Genomic DNA, 18325 nt, shown 5'->3' with positions numbered 1-18325 from the left:
TTGTTTTTTTTTTGGTTACTACATAATTCCCAATATGTGATATTCCAGAGTTTTGATGTTTTCACTATTATTCTACAATAGTAAACACAAAGAAAACCCTTGAATTAAGTGTGTGCAAACTTTTGACTGGTACTGCAGAGGGAGCAGCCCCCTATCCACATCGACGGGACGGTAGTGGAGAGGGTAGAAAGTTACGTTCCTCGGCGTACACATCACGGACAAACTGAAATGGTCCAACCACACTGACAGCGTGGTGAAGAAGGCGCAGCAGCGCCTCTTCAACCTCAGGAGGCTGAAGAAATTTGGCTTGTCACCAAAAACACAAACTTTTACAGATGCACAAATCGAGAGCATCCTGTCAGGCTGTATCACCGCCTGGTATGGCAACTGCTCCGCCCATAACCGTAAGGCTCTCCAGAGGGTAGTGAGGTCTGCACAATGTATCACCGGGGGCAAACTGCCTGCCCTCCAGGACAACTACACCACCCGATGTTACAGGAAGGCCATAAAGATCACCAAGGACAACAACCACCCGAGCCACTGCCTGTTCACCCCGCTATCATCCAGAAGGCGAGGTCAGTACAGGTGCATCAAAGCAGGGAGCGAGAGACTGAAAAACAGCTTCTATCTCAAGGCCATCAGACTGTTAAACAGCCACCACTAATATTGAGTGGCTGCTGCCAACACACTGACTCAACTCCAGCCACTTTAAAAATTTAAAAATTGATCTAATAAATGTATCACTAGCCACTTTAAACTATGCCACTTTGTTTACATACCCTACATTACTCATCTCATATGTATATACGGTACTCTATACCATCTACTGCATCTTGCCTATGCCGTTCTGTACCATCACTCATTCAAATATTTTTATTTACACTTGTGTGTATAAGGTAATTGTGAAATTGTTAGGTTAGATTACTCGTTGGATATTACTGCATTGTCAGAACTAGAAGCACACGCACTTCGCTACACTCACATTAACATCTGCTAATCATGTGTATACGACAAATAACATTTGATTTGTATGTGGAAGGCTCTCCAGAGGGTAGTGAGGTCAACTCCAGCCACTTTAATAATGGGAATTGATGTAAAATATATCATTAGCCACTTTAAACAATGCTACTTAATATAATGTTTACATACCCTACATTACTCATCTCATATGTATATACTGTACTCGATACAATCTACTGCATGGTGCCCATGCCGTTCTGTACCATCACTCATTCATATATCTTTATGTACATATTCTTTATCCCTTTACACTTGTGTGTATAAGGTAGTAGTTTTGGAATTGTTAGGTTAGATTACTCGTTGGTTATTACTGTATTGTCGGAACTACATGTGTATGTAACAAATACATTTGATTTGATTTGTAAAGTGCCCTCCACTAATATTGGCAAACTTGGTAAATATGAGCAAAACGGCTGTGAAAAAAAATTGTTTATCCTCTTGGTCTTTTATTAAAAATATTCACAAACACGTAACTTTTAATTAAAGTAAAATAATTGAAAGAAAAAAATGTATTCTTATTCTTATAAAACAAATATTTCTCTCAAATATACACTACTGTTCAAAAGTTTGGGGTCACTTAGAAATATCCTTATTTTCCATTAAAACATACATGAAATGAGTTGCAAAATGAATAGGGAATATAGTCAAGATGATGATAAGGATATAAATAATGATTTTTAATTGAAATAATAATTGTGTCCTTCAAACTTTGCTTTCATCAAAGAAACCTACATTTGTAGCAATTACAGCCATGCAGACCTTTGGCATTTGGCAGTAATCTGAAGAGATTTCACCCCATGCTTCCTGAAGCACCTCCCACAAGGTTGATAAGCACTTCTTACGTACCATGTTTTTTATTTAACAAGGCAAGTCAGTTAAGAACAAACTCTTAATTACAATGACGGCTTAGGAACAGTGGGGTTAACTGCCTTGTTCAGGGGCAGAACGACAGATTTTACCTTGTCAGCTGGGGATTCTAGCAACCTTTCAGTTACTGGCCCAACACTCTAACCACTAGGCTACCTGCTGGTTACTGGCCCAACTCTCTAACCACTAGGCTACCTGCTGGTTACTGGCCCAACACTCTAACCACTAGGCTACCTGCTGGTTACTGGCACAACGCTCTAACCACTAGGCTACCTGCTGGTTACTGGCCCAACGCTTTAACCACTAGGCTACCTGCTGGTTACTGGCCCAACACTCTAACCACTAGGCTACCTGCTGGTTACTGGCCCAACACTCTAACCACTAGGCTACCTGCTGGTTACTGGCCCAACACTCTAACCACTAGGCTACCTGCTGGTTACTGGCCCAACGCTCTAACCACTAGGCTACCTGCTGGTTACTGGCCCAACGCTTTAACCACTAGGCTACCTGCTGGTTACTGGCCCAACGCTCTAACCACTAGGCTACCTGCTGGTTACTGGCCCAACACTAACCACTAGGCTACCTGCTGGTTACTGGCCCAACGCTTTAACCACTAGGCTACCTGCTGGTTACTGGCCCAACGCTCTAACCACTAGGCTACCTGCTGGTTACTGACCAAACACTAACCACTAGGCTACCTGCTGGTTACTGGCCCAACACTCTAACCACTAGGCTACCTGCTGGTTACTGGCCCAACGCTCTAACCACTAGGCTACCTGCTGGTTACTGGCCCAACGCTTTAACCACTAGGCTACCTGCTGGTTACTGGCCCAACGCTCTAACCACTAGGCTACCTGCTGGTTACTGGCCCAACACTAACCACTAGGCTACCTGCTGGTTACTGGCCCAACACTCAGTTAAGAACAAACTCTTAATTACAATGACGGCTTAGGAACAGTGGGGTTAACTGCCTTGTTCAGGGGCAGAACGACAGATTTTACCTTGTCAGCTGGGGATTCTAGCAACCTTTCAGTTACTGGCCCAACACTCTAACCACTAGGCTACCTGCTGGTTACTGGCCCAACCACTAGGCTACCTGCTGGTTACTGGCCCAACGCTTTAACCACTAGGCTACCTGCTGGTTACTGGCCCAACGCTCTAACCACTAGGCTACCTGCTGGTTACTGACCAAACACTAACCACTAGGCTACCTGCTGGTTACTGGCCCAACGCTCTAACCACTAGGCTACCTGCTGGTTACTGGCCAAACACTAACCACTAGGCTACCTGCTGGTTACTGGCCCAACACTCTAACCACTAGGCTACCTGCCACCCCAAATGGTCAAGCTGCTCCCACAACATCTCAATAGGGTTGAAATCCGGTGACTGTGCTGGCCACCCAGTTATAGACAGAATACCAGCTGACTGCTTTTTCCCTAAATAGCTGTGCTTTCGGTCATTATCTTGTTGTAGGAAGAAATTGGCTCCAATTAAGCCCCGTCCACAGGGTATGGCATGGCAAAATGGAGTGATAGCCTTACTTCTTCAAGATCCCTTTTACCCTGTACAAATCTCCCACTTTACTACCACCAAAGCACCCCCAGACCATCACATTGCCTCCCCCATGGTTGACAGATGGCGTCAAGCACTCCTCCAGCATTTTTTCACTTTTTCTGCATCCCACAAATGTTATTCTTTGCGATCAGAACACCTCAAACTTAGATTCGCCTGTCCATAACACTTTTTTACAATCTTCCTCTGTCCAGTGTCTGTTCTTTTGCCCATCTTAATCTTTAATTTTTATTGGCCAGTCAGAGATATGTCTCTTTCTTTGAAACTCTGCCTAGAAGGCCAGCATCCCGGAGTATCCTCTTTACTTTTGACGTTGAGACTGGTGTTTTGCGGGTACTATTTAATGAAGCTGCCAGTTGAGGACATGTGAGGCGTGGGTTTCTCAAACTAGACACGTCCAACCACCTCTCCATTTACTGATGCCCCGTCCAACCACCTCTCCCTTTACAGACGCCCCCCGTCCAACCATCTCTCACCAATAATCTCTCACTTTACTATCAAATCTTCCATTTAAAGTAACCAACTGAGTTGTGTCAGACCGGGTAAGAGTTCAATGTGAATGACATGACTAGAAGTTAACCAGTGTGTTTGAGATCTAACCAACGTTCGTGCAGACTATCCAGTCAGGGAACCATCAGTGGCAGTTTCCTCAATGTCACTGACATTAAGACTAGGATTTAACCCGTGTGTTTGTCTGTGTGTGTGTGTAACAGCGGTTGCTAGAATGTGGTGTTGGTCTCTGTGTTGAATACTAAGCGACTAATAATAATAATAATAATAATAATAACTAAATAAATAGCAGCGCTGCCACTAATCAGAACCCTAATCCATCAGGAAGCACAAACAGCCAGTGATTGCAGGGCCAGCGGGTGCACACACACACACACACACACACACACACACACACACACACACACAGAAAGACAGAAAAAAATCGCCTACATGCCTACAGCCTGTGCAGGGAGACAGAGTGGGAGACAGAGTAGCAGACAGTGTAATTTGTGAGGCTGTTGTGTGTGATTAACGAGTGGGGCTCAAATTGTGATTTCCTGCTGTCCTCCTAACTGATTTAGAGTGCAGCAGAGCCCCTCAATCAGTAGGAACGATAGGACCTGACCACCCTCGGGTTGATTTGGGTGCAACACTTCACCAACCCCAAAATCTACTATTTTGGGAGAAAAATCCTTCTATTATGATTCAGGGCCAATTGGGCTTGATTGGTGTGACACTAAACAGAAATAAGCAGTCTATTTTAGAACAGCCTGCTTCTCGTGGTTTCTAAACTATAAATCGGTCCTTTTTGGTCTGCAAAACAGACTTCCTGAACTGTTCACAGAGCACCCTCATCCTTTTGATTTCTATTTACATGCCTGGGAGAGCTTTACCTTGTCTGGTGGTAAATAAGGCCGGTGGGGGTGTCAGAGACAAATGAAGTCATTATGGCTAATGCACTCGGGTGATACAGAGAGGATAGAGAAGAGTAAGGAACAGAACTGGCGTGTCCAATTAAAAAGCCCTCTCCAACATTTTTAATGAGCAAAACAAAAGCGCTTCGTTAATGGCTATCTGTTCCCTGGCAGGGAGGCGAGGGGAAGACCCCGCTGCGTTGGACGGCCCAGCGGCTTGTTACTAAAGGAATGACTAGAGGGAGCGCCTCCATATAAAACCCTGAGACTGGCCAACACGGGGACTGACATGGGGACGGCGGCCTGTTGAGTCCATCCCTCTAACATCCTAGGGACGGCGGGAGGCACCGCGGAGACATGATAGACGGCTAGCTCTGCTACAGTGAATTAAGGACTCAGAGAGTAAAGTTCACGAGTTGATGAGCTTGTAACACCGTCAGCCGCTGTAACACCGTCAGCCACCTCACCGTCAGCCGCTGTAACACAGTCAGCCACCTCATCGTCAGCCGCTGTAACACAGTCAGCTGCTGTAACACAGTCAGCCACCTCACCGTCAGCCGCTGTAACACCGTCAGCCACCTCATCGTCAGCCGCTGTAACACAGTCAGCCACCTCATCGTCAGCCACCTCATCGTCAGCCGCTGTAACACTGTCAGCCGCTGTAACTTTTCTTAGCCACGTGCTTCTACATCTGCATTGCTTGCTGTTTGGGGTTTTGGCAGGGTTTCTGCACATTTGATTGATTGACTGATTGTTACACTGTTAGCCATTTCACATCAAAAGGGATACATCAGGGACATGTGTATGGAAGTTGGCTCCCAGGTTGATCTGAATGCAGAACTTTTCTCTGTCAGGTTAGGCCCTTTGCATGTGTAGGCATGCATGTGTTAGACTACAATACTTGTATCTCTCACACTCTCTGAGGGTCAGTGAGTGAGTGAGTGAGTGAGTGAGAGAGAGAGAGAGTGGGGACAGCTCCTGCTGCGTCATCCTATCTGCTGATAATGCAACAATAATTAAATGAGAGAAAAAGGAGAGCGAGAGAGAGTACTTAAACAGAGCAATACTCAATCATGAGGCATCAAAGCCAAAGGAACTGAGTAACATTAAGAAATGCTATAGATGGAAGGAATGCAGTTTGGAAACCTACCAAAAAACAATTAGGCAACAACAAATTCAATCCCTTTTAGACAATTTCCTGGGTAAAACGTTACACTGTAATAGTGAAGGTGTAAACTTGGCAGTAGAAAATCTTAACAGTATATTTGACCTCTCAGCTTCCCTATCAAATCTAAAAATCTCAAATAGAAAACCAAAGAAAATTAACAATAATGACAAATGGTTTGATGAAGAATGCAAAAATCTAAGAAAGAAATTGAGAAACCTGTCCAACCAAAAACATAGAGACCCGGAAAACCTGAGTCTACGCCTTCACTATGGTGAATCACTAAAACAATACAGAAATACACTACGGAAAAAGAAGGAACAGCACGTCAGAAATCAGCTCAATGCAATTGAAGAATCCATAGACTCTAACCACTCCTGGGAAAATTGGAAAACACTAAAACAACAACACGAAGAATTATCTATCCAAAATGGAGATGTATGGGTACCACTTCTCCAATCTTTTTGGCTCTATAACAAAGAATAAAGAGCAAAAACATATACATGATCAAATACAGATCTTAGAATCAACTATTAAAGACTACCAGAACCCACTGGATTCTCCAATTACATTGAAAGAGTTACAGGACAAAATAAAAACCCTCCAACCCAAAAAGGCCTGTGGTGTTGATGGTATCCTCAATGAAATGATCAAATATACAGACAACAAATTCCAATTGGCTATACTAAAACTCTTTAACATCATACTTAGCTCTGGCATCTTCCCCAATATTTGGAACCAAGGACTGATCACCCCAATCCACAAAAGTGGAGACAAATTTGACCCCAATAACTACCGTGGAATATGTGTCAACAGTAACCTTGGGAAAATCCTCTGCATTATTATTAACAGCAGACTCGTACATTTCCTCAATGAAAACAATGTTCTGAGCAAATGTCAAATTGGCTTTTTACCAAATTACCGTACAACAGACCATGTATTCACCCTGCACACCCTAATTGACAACCAAACAAACCAAAACAAAGGCAAAGTCTTCTCATGCTTTGTTGATTTAAAAAAAGCCTTCGACTCAATCTGGCATGAGGGTCTGCTATACAAACTGATGGAAAGTGGTGTTGGGGGTAAAACATACGACATTATAAAATCCATGTACACAAACAACAAGTGTGCGGTTAAAATTGGCAAAAAAAACACACATTTCTTCACACAGGGTCGTGGGGTTAGACAGGGATGCAGCTTAAGCCCCACCCTCTTCAACATATATATCAACGAATTGGCGAGGGCACTAGAAAAGTCTGCAGCACCCGGCCTCCCCCTGCTAGAATCCGAAGTCAAATGTCTGCTGTTTGCTGATGATCTGGTGCTTCTGTCACCAACCAAGGAGGGCCTACAGCAGCACCTAGATCTTATGCACAGATTCTGTCAGACCTGGGCCCTGACAGTAAATCTCAGTAAGACCAAAATAATGGTGTTCCAAAAAAGGTCCAGTCACCAGGACCACAAATACAAATTCCATCTAGACACTGTTGCCCTAGAGCACACAACAATCTGTGAACGATCTGAGAGACAAGGCAAGAAGGGCATTCTATGCCATCAAAAGGAACATAAATTTCAACATACCAATTAGGATTTGGCTAAAAATACTTGAATCAGTCATAGAGCCCATTGCCCTTTATGGTTGTGAGGTCTGGGTTCCGCTCACCAACCAAGACTTCACAAAATGGGACAAACACCAAATTGAGACTCTGCACGCAGAATTCTGCAAAAATATCCTCCGTTTACAACGTAGAACACCAAATAATGCATGCAGAGCAGAATTAGGCCGATACCCACTAATGATCAAAATCCAGAAAAGAGCTGTTAAATTTTACAACCACCTAAAAGGAAGCGATTCACAAACCTTCCATAACAAAGCCATCACCTACAGAGAGATGAACATGGAGAAGAGTCCCCTAAGCAAGCTGGTCCTGGGGCTCTGTTCACAAACACAAACTACAGAGCCCCAGGACAGCAGCACAATTAGACCCAACCAAATCATGAGAAAACAAAAAGATAACTACTTAACACATTGGAAAGAATTAACAAAAAAACAGAGCAAACTAGAATGCTATTTGGCCCTACACAGAGAGTACACAGCGGCAGAATACCTGACCACTGTGACTGACCCAAAATTAAGGAAAGCCTTGACTATGTACAGACTCAGTGAGCATAGCCTTGCTATTGAGAAAGGCCGCCGTAGGCAGACATGGCTCTCAAGAGAAGACAGGCTATGTGCTCACTGGCCACAAAATGAGGTGGAAACTGAGCTGCACTTCCTAACCTCCTGCCCAATGTATGACCATATTAGAGAGACATATTTCCCTCAGATTACACAGATCCACAAAGAATTCGAAAACAAATCCAATTTTGAAAAACTCCCATATCTACTGGGTTAAATTCCACAGTGTGCCATCACAGCAGCAAGATTTGTGACCTGTTGCCACGAGAAAAGGGCAACCAGTGAAGAACAAACACCATTGTAAATACAACCCATATTTATGCTTATTTATTTTATCTTGTGTCCTTTAACCATTTGTACATTGTTAAAACACTGTATATATATATATATAATATGACATTTGTAATGTCTTTACTGTTTTGAAACTTCTGTATGTGTAATGTTTACTGTTAATTTTTGTTGTTTTTCACTTTATATATTCACTTTGTATGTTGTCTACCTCACTTGCTTTGGCAATGTTAACACATGTTTCCCATGCCAATAAAGCCCTTGAATTGAATTGAGAGAGAGAAACACACACACACACACACACACACACACACACACACACACCTGGCTCCCGCTGCTACACACCGTGACTGAAGGACCGGACTGATAATGTCCTCACTGCACTTCTACTGCAGTCCCCCAATAATGTCACTTCTCTTACTGTGACTTATGGCTGCCAACACCCCATCAACTGGAGCTGGCCTACTGTGTGATCTTGTTGACTTGACCGGTTAAGGCAACGTCCTGGCCTACTGTGTGATCTTGTTGACTTGACCGGTTAAGGGAACATCCTGGCCTACTGTGTGATCATGTTGACTTGACCGGTTAAGGGAACATCCTGGCCTACTGTGTGATCTTGTTGACTTGACCGGTTAAGGGAACGTCCTGGCCTACTGTGTGATCTTGTTGACTTGACCGGTTAAGGGAACATCCTGGCCTACTGTGTGATCATGTTGACTTGACCGGTTAAGGGAACATCCTGGCCTACTGTGTGATCTTGTTGACTTGACCGGTTAAGGGAACGTCCTGGCCTACTGTGTGAACTTGTTGACTTGACCGGTTAAGGGAACATCCTGGCCTACTGTGTGATCTTGTTGACTTGTCCGGTTAAGGGAACGTCCTGGCCTACTGTGTGATCTTGTTGACTTGTCCGGTTAAGGGAACATCCTGGCCTACTGTGTGATCTTGTTGACTTGTCCGGTTAAGGGAACGTCCTGGCCTACTGTGTGATCTTGTTGACTTGTCCGGTTAAGGGAACGTCCTGGCCTACTGTGTGATCTTGTTGACTTGTCCGGTTAAGGGAACGTCCTGGCCTACTGTGTGATCTTGTTGACTTGTCCGGTTAAGGGAACGTCCTGGCCTACTGTGTGATCTTGTTGACTTGTCCGGTTAAGGGAACGTCCTGGCCTACTGTGTGATCTTGTTGACTTGTCCGGTTAAGGGAACGTCCTGGCCTACTGTGTGATCATGTTGACTTGTCCGGTTAAGGGAACGTCCTGGCCTACTGTGTGATCTTGTTGACTTGACCGGTTAAGGGAACGTCCTGGCCTACTGTGTGATCTTGTTGACTTGACCGGTTAAGGGAACTGGGATTGATACAAACTTGTTTTGAAGAAGTTCCTTTTATGTGATGGTTTTAGACAAGTTATTCAGATCCACTTGAGTTTTGGATCAGAGCAGCTGCTATTTAACTAATATGCAATGTGTTCACATCTAAAATGGTTTAGTTAGGGGAATGGGGAGATCATACACATTAAAAAGTAACTAGAGCTCCTGTTGCTGAGAAGGACCAGCCAACGGACCAGACCAGCCAACATTTAAGACCACACCACCGATTCCAGCAGGTAACACACTTTGTTGCTCTGTTGTCGTTCGTTCCACATACAGTTTAAAAGTCCTTTAAATGATTTGGTCTAGTCTTTCCACTGCCTGAGTCTCAGTATGATGCAGACTCACAGAAGGCGTTGTTGAAAAGTAAAAAGACACATTGTCATGCCACGACTGCAGATGCTTCTGCTCCAAGGTAGACAAAGTATTGATCAGGTGGTGAATAGGAGCTATTACTGAGACTAAACACTCCATCTCTGTATCTCTTTCATACAGGAGTTGTACTTTACTTCAAGGACTGTGAGGTGGCAATTGTAACGGTGATTGTCCCCCCAACGCGGGGCGAGAGGAAAATCCAATTCCATCAATAGACATGGACTAGAGCGAGCAAAAGAGATGAAAATGAAGAATAAAAACGTGAGATGAGCAAGAGAGAGACAAAGAGAAAGGAAAAACGAATGAGAGGCTCATTCTCAACACGGGGAACTGAAAAACAGGGAAAGACAAAGAGAAAAAAAACACAGAGTGCAGATTGTTAAATATGAGATTGTTTTACAGCAGATATTGAGTGAAAATGTAATCTATATATATATTGTTTTCTGAGTCAATTTGGCCACTGTGGCCAATGAGCACAGCCATGGTGCGCTGAGCTGTCCAGGCCCTGGTGATGGCCTGTCACTAGGAACCCTCTGATGAATGGCTGTGTTGAATTGAAAGAGACATGTAATATATAGCAGACTTTTATTCTCTCTGTGTGCGTTTGGTTCGGAGGGTGTGTGTGTGTACGGGAGAGAGAGAGAGAGAGAGATGTTGTGAGGAGAAGAGAGCGCAAGAGAGCGAGAGAGGGCTAAAGGTTATGACAGAAGAATATGAGCGAGTGACAGAGACAGCAGGAGAGAGGGAGATGAAAGAGGTAGGAGACCAAAACAGAGCTGGACAGAGATGGGAAAGGAAGAATAGAGAGGCTGTTAAGAAGATTCTAACCAACAGCAACTCCAGCAGTTTCCCTGAGCGATTCACAGCAAGACAACATGCAATACGCCCGCCATTGATCCACAAGTCACACACAGAATAACAAACTCTCATAACGACACACACACAAACACATAATACACTCACCTTTGTTTTTCTGACAGTTCTAGTCTAGTGTGCCACCATTTCAATGACCTTGAAATAAAAGACCCCCCAATGAAGCTATCCAATAAATGACCCAAAACAAGCATGTATGCTGCTTGTGCAGAGCCTTCAGGAAGTATTTACACCCCTTGACTTGTGTTTGACTTGACAACATTCTGTTGTGTTACAGCCCGAATTTAAAAATTATTTGAGATTTTTTCCCCTCACAGTACCCCATAATGTCAAAGTAGAAACATGCTTTTTATTTATTTATTATAAATTAATTTTAAAAAGGTGAAATGTCTTGAGTCAATAAGTATTCAACCCCTTTGTTATGGCAAACCTAAATAAGTTCAGGAGTAAAAATTTGCTTAACAAGTCACATAATAAGTTGCATGGAATCACTGCGTGTGCAAAAACAGTGTTGAACATAATATTTGAATGACTTCCTCATCTCTGTACCTCAGTTGAGCGGTGAATTTCAAACACAGATTCAACCACAAAGACCAGGGAGGTTTTCCAATGCCTCTCAAAGAAGGAGACCTATTGGTAGATGGGTACAAATAAAATAAAAAGCAGACATTGAATATCCCTTTGAGCACGGTGAAGTTATTAATTACACTTTGGATGGTGTATCAATACACCCTTCAGGAGAGGAAGGAAACCACACAGGGATTTCACCACGAAGCCAATGGTGACTTTAAAACAGTTGTGATAGGAGAAAACTGAGGATGGGTCAACAACATTGTAGTTACTCCACAATAGTAACCTAAATGAGAGTGAAAAGGAGGAAGCCTGTACAGAATAGAAATACTCCAGAACATGCATCCTGTTTGCAATAAGGAACTAAAGTAAAACTAAAGAAATGAACTTTATTTGTTGAATACAAAGTGTTACGTTTGGGGCAAATCCAACACACCACTGAGCACCACTCTTCATATCTTCAAGCATGGTGGTGACTGCTTCATATTATGGGTATGCTCGTCCTCGGCAAGAACTAGGGAGTTTTCCAACAGACACTGGGAGACAAATTCACCTTTCAGCAGGACGATAACCTAAAACACAAGGCCAAATATACACTGGAGTTGCTTCCCAAGATGACATTGAATGTTCCCGAGTGGCCTAGTTACAGTAGTAGCTTAAACCAGCTTGAAAATCTATGGCAAGACATGAACATGGCTCAGCTGGTAGAGCATGGCACTGACAACGCCAGCTGTGGGTTTGATTCCCACGGGGGACAGTATGAAAAAGAAAGGAAATGTCTGCATTCACTACTGTAAGTCTATCTGGGACAGACTGTCTGTCAAAATGACTCAAATCAACAACTAACGTGACAGAGCTTCAAGAATGTTTTAAAGAAGAAATGTGTAAATATTGTACAATCAAGGTGTGCAAAGCTCTTTGACATACCCAGCAAGACTCACAGCTGTAATCACTGCCAAAGGTGATGCTAACATGCATTGACTCAGTGGGTTGAATACATATCTAATGAAGATGGTGTTTCATTTTTCATAAATCTTTTACAAATGTTAGAATTATTCTTCCACTTCGACATTGCAGAGTATTTTTTGTAAAATGTTGAAAAGAAAATGACAATTAAATCCCAATTTGAAAGAACAAAACATAAGTCAAGGAGTGAGAATACTTTCTGAAGGCTCTGTATGTGACAGGTCCGTGAAATGGAAACAAGCATTTGGGGCCGGTGGCATTGATCATATTAATACCGATCTATAAATGTATAGGACTGAAGCTCACTGGTGTTCAGCACATCCAGTCCCCTGTCCCCTCTTCTCCCTCCAGTCCCCAGTCCCCTCTTCTCCCTCCAGTCCCCAGTCCCCTCTTCTCCCTCCAGTCCCCAGTCCCCTCTTCTCCCTCCAGTCCCCTGTCCCCTCTTCTCCCTCCAGTCCCCTGTCCCCTCTTCTCCCTCCAGCCCCCTTTCACTCCCTATCCCTCCCTCCCTCTCGCTCAACCCTCTATCCACCCTCTCCCTACCTCTCTTTCCCCTCTCTCCCCCCTCATCCCTCTCTCTGTCTCCCTCTCCTCATGATGTGTGAAGGTGATTTGTTGTCACAGCGTGGGGATATTGAGCTGGGACCATATAGCTGATGGATGACCACCTGTCAGGTCAATAAGAGCTTACGTTAGTAGTACCACTAGACTCAGATCAGTTCTATGATGACAGCTCCCACTGGATCCTACACACAGCAGCATGGCACCAACTGTTCTCCAGTCAGCTGGATTTCTCATGACTTTCATCAACTCATCTCTGCTCATGTCTTCGTGCCATCAGCATTGCAGCCTTTACTGTGTACTAGTCTTGTAGTAATCTAACAACCAATCTAACCAACATTATTACAATGTTCTCAATCAAACATTGTACCAGGTAAGGACAGTCCACAATGGCCTTAAAATAAAGCTAAAACCAATTCTTCTGTAGTCACTGTGAGAAAATGTCTTCCCCCCCGAACAGTTTAATTCTGTTTTCTCTTATTCCTACGAGTATCATCACATGGACATAGTATTTCTAACTAGTGGTTTATTATGTTGTTACTATAGTATTTCTAACTAGTGGTTTATTATGTTGTTGCTATAGTATATCTAACTAGTGGTTTATTATGTTGTTGCTATAGTATATCTAACTACAGGTTTATTATGTTGTTGCTATAGTATATCTAACTAGTGGTTTATTATGTTGTTGCTATAGTATATCTAACTACAGGTTTATTATGTTGTTGCTATAGTATATCTAACTAGTGGTTTATTATGTTGTTGCTATAGTATATCTAACTAGTGGTTTATTATGTTGTTGCTATAGTATATCTAACTACAGGTTTATTATGTTGTTGCTATAGTATATCTAACTACAGGTTTATTATGTTGTTGCTATAGTATATCTAACTAGTGGTTTATTATGTTGTTGCTATAGTATTTCTAACTAGTGGTTTATTATGTTGTTGCTATAGTATTTCTAACTAGTGGTTTATTATGTTGTTACTATAGTATATCTAACTAGTGGTTTATTATGTTGTTGCTATAGTATTTCTAACTAGTGGTTTATTATGTTGTTGCTATAGTATTTCTAACTAGTGGTTTATTATGTTGTTACTATAGTATTTCTAACTAGTGGTTTATTATGTTGTTGCTATAGTATTTCTAACTAGTGGTTTATTATGTTGTTACTATAGTATATCTAACTACAGGTTTATTATGTTGTTGCTATAGTATTTCTAACTAGTGGTTTATTATGTTGTTGCTATAGTATTTCTAACTAGTGGTTTATTATGTTGTTACTATAGTATTTCTAACTAGTGGTTTATTATGTTGTTGCTATAGTATTTCTAACTAGTGGTTTATTATGTTGTTGCTATAGTATTTCTAACTAGTGGTTTATTATGTTGTTGCTATAGTATTTCTAACTAGTGGTTTATTATGTTGTTACTATAGTATATCTAACTAGTGGTTTATTATGTTGTTGCTATAGTATTTCTAACTAGTGGTTTATTATTCTGTTACTATAGTATTTCTAACTAGTGGTGTATTATTCTGTTGCTATAGTATTTCTAACTAGTGGTGTATTATTCTGTTGCTACAGTGTTTCCAAGGGAGAGAGGTTACAGGTGAAAACAGTGTTGATATTGATCTGCTATTCTTTTTTAATGATTTATTGATGACCAGACTTGTCAAGCGTCATTAAATAAGACCTCTCCACTTCACTACTTCACAGAGACACTACCATACTCCAAGTAACTGTTAACTGTCCCAACTGTCCATAGGACCAGGATTTGTCATATGTACGTGATCTGACCAGGAACAACACCTAACTCTAGCATTTGGTAAACTAATAGTTTGACCACCAACTCCTTTAGGGTTGTCTTTGGCTGCTATGAAGGTGTTGGTACATCCAAATCGTTGCTCTATTCTTTCCCAGCTTGAAGAGATGTCTTATGGAGTTGAGTGAGATGGTCAGTAGGGAGACAAATCTTTTAGCGGACAAAGTGTTTGACCCCTGTTCCCACCACTATGATGCAGATTGTGTGTGTGCATGTGTGGGCTTTCGTATTCATTAGAGTGCATATCTGACTTATTCCACTATGACATTGTACAGAAGGAGCCAAAACCGGTTGGACCCCTATTCCCTTCATTAAAGACACTAACCCAACTGGGAAAAGTGTGAAGACTAATTGTCAGATAGATTTTAGGGGACAAACCTATACCAAAGCAAAATATTAAACCTCTCCTCCCTATCTAGAGGGGACAACACATTGGGAAACAGCTTGGGGGTGTCAGTTTAAGTGGACTAAACAAGGTATTTGACCCCTCGTACCCTCCCTAGGGGACATATCTGACTGAGAACAGCAGCATGGTCTGTCTGTACAGGCCAGATCTCACACTGTGTGTACGGTGTGTCTCTCTCTGTGTGTGTGTGTGATTTGACCTCTCATCTTTAGCAGGAGGGGGAAAAGAGTGCAAGAGATCACACTGGCAGCAGCGTGAAGTTTACACCTGGAGGAGGGATACCAAGGCCAGTTTGACAGCAGTGGCAGAGAAAAAGGGAGAGAAAGTGTTAAGATGTTTCCCCTCATCTTAGTCTGAGAGGAGGGAGGGAGGGAGGAGGGAGGGAGGGAGGGAGGGGAGGGAGGGGGGAGGGAGGGAGGGCGGGAGGGAGGGAGGGAGGGAGGGAGGGAGGGAGGGAGGGAGGGAGGGAGGGAGGGAGGGAGGGAGGGAGGGAAAGTGTTGAGGGGAAACATCTTAGTCTGATAACACCGTAGGGGCTTATGGTGTAGAGCGAGAGGGGGGGAGGGAGGGGAGCGAGGGAGGGAGCGAGGAGGGAGCGAGCGAGCGAGGAGGGAGGGAGGGAGGGAGCGAGGAGGGAGGGAGGGAGGAGGGAGGGAACGAGGGAGGGATCGAGGAGGGAGGGAGGGAGCGAGGACGCAGAGTTTCTCTATCAAAAGTTCCCTCAGGCAGCAGAGATGGTGTGAGGTGTGATGCAGACTCCGTATGGTGTAGTGTGTTACAGTGTAAGGCTGAGTGGAGTGAAACAAGCTATTTTAAGTAGGGTGTATGCTGATGATATATAATGTGCTGCGTAGTGGGCTGTATAGAGCACTACTGGATAACGTGCTGTGTAGTGGGCTGTATAGAGCACTACTGGATAATGTGCTGTGTAGTGGGCTGTATAGAGCCCTACTGGATAACGTGCTGTGTAGTGGGCTGTATAGAGCACTACTGGATAACGTGCTGTGTAGTGGGCTGTATAGAGCACTACTGGATAACGTGCTGTGTAGTGGGCTGTATAGAGCACTACTGGATAACGTGCTGTGTAGTGGGCTGTATAGAGCACTACTGGATAACGTGCTGTGTAGTGGGCTGTATAGAGCACTACTGGATAACGTGCTGTGTAGTGGGCTGTATAGAGCACTACTGGATAACGTGCTGTGTAGTGGGCTGTATAGAGCACTATTGGATAACGTGCTGTGTAGTGGGCTGTATAGAGCACTACTGGATAACGTGCTGTGTAGTGGGCTGTATAGAGCACTACTGGATAACGTGCTGTGTAGTGGGCTGTATAGAGCACTACTGGATAACGTGCTGTGTAGTGGGCTGTATAGAGCACTACTGGATAACGTGCTGTGTAGTGGGCTGTATAGAGCACTACTGGATAACGTGCTGTGTAGTGGTCTGTATAGAGCCCTACTGGATAACGTGCTGTGTAGTGGTCTGTATAGAGCACTACTGGATAACGTGCTGTGTAGTGGGCTGTATAGAGCATATACTCACTGGTAACTCAACATGACCTGAGTTTATACTCACTGGTAACTCAACATGGACCTGAGTTTATACTCACTGGTAACTCAACATGGACCTGAGTTTTATACTCACTGGTAACTCACATGGACCTGAGTTTATGCTCACTGGTAACTCAACATGGACCTGAGTTTATACTCACTGGTAACTCTACACATGGACCTGAGGTTATACTCACTGGTAATCAACATGACCTGAGTTTATACTCACTGGTAACTCAACATGGACCGAGTTTATACTCACTGGTAACTCACATGGACCTGAGTTATACTCACTGGTAACTCAACAGGACCTGAGTTATACTCAATGGTAACTCAATATGGAACCTCAGAGTTTATACTCACTGGTAACTCAACATGGACCTGAGTTTATACTCACTGGTAACAACATGGACCTGTGTTTATACTCACTGGTAACTCAACATGGACCTGAGTTTATACTCACTGGTAACTCAACATGGACCTGAGTTTATACTCACTGGTAACTCAACATGGACCTGCAATTTATACTCACTGGTAACTCACCATTTACCTGAGTTTATCACTCAATATGAACCTGAGTTTATACTCACTGGTAACTCAACATGGACCTGAGTTTATACTCACTGGTAACTCAACATGGACCTGAGTTATACTCACTGGTAACTCAACATGGACCTGAGTTTATACTCACTGGTAACTCAACATGGACTGAGTTATACTCACTGGTAACTCAACATGGACCTGAGTTATACTCACTGGTAATCAACATTGACCTGAGTTTATATTCACTGGTAACTCAACATGGACTGAGTTTATGCTCACTGGTAACTCAACATGACCTGAGTTTATACTCACTGGTAACTCAACATGACCTGAGTTTATACTCACTGGTAATCAACATGGACCTGAGTTTATACTCACTGGTAACTCAACATGGACCTGAGTTTATACTCACTGGTAACTCAACATGACCTGAGTTTATACTCACTGGTAACTACATGGACCTCAGAGTTTATACTCACTGGTAACCCAATATGAACTGAGTTTATACTCACTGGTAACTCAACATGGACCTGAGTTATACTCACTGGTAACTCAACATGGACCTGAGTTTATGTCACTGGTAACTCAAAACCTGAACCTGAATTTATACTCACTGGTAACTCACATTAACCTGAGTTTATACTCAATATGAACCTGAGTTTATACTCACTGGTATACTCAACATGGACCTGAGTTTATACTCACTGGTAACTGAACATGGACCTGAATTTATACTCACTGGTAACTCAAGATGGACCTGCGTTATACTCACTGGTAACTCAACATGGACCTGAGT

Source organism: Oncorhynchus kisutch, unplaced genomic scaffold (genome assembly GCF_002021735.2).
Source record: "Oncorhynchus kisutch isolate 150728-3 unplaced genomic scaffold, Okis_V2 scaffold4062, whole genome shotgun sequence".
In the NCBI taxonomy this organism is placed as follows: Eukaryota; Metazoa; Chordata; class Actinopteri; order Salmoniformes; family Salmonidae; genus Oncorhynchus; species Oncorhynchus kisutch.
The sequence above is the reverse complement of the archived record's forward strand: the minus strand, read 5'-3'. Positions refer to the sequence as shown.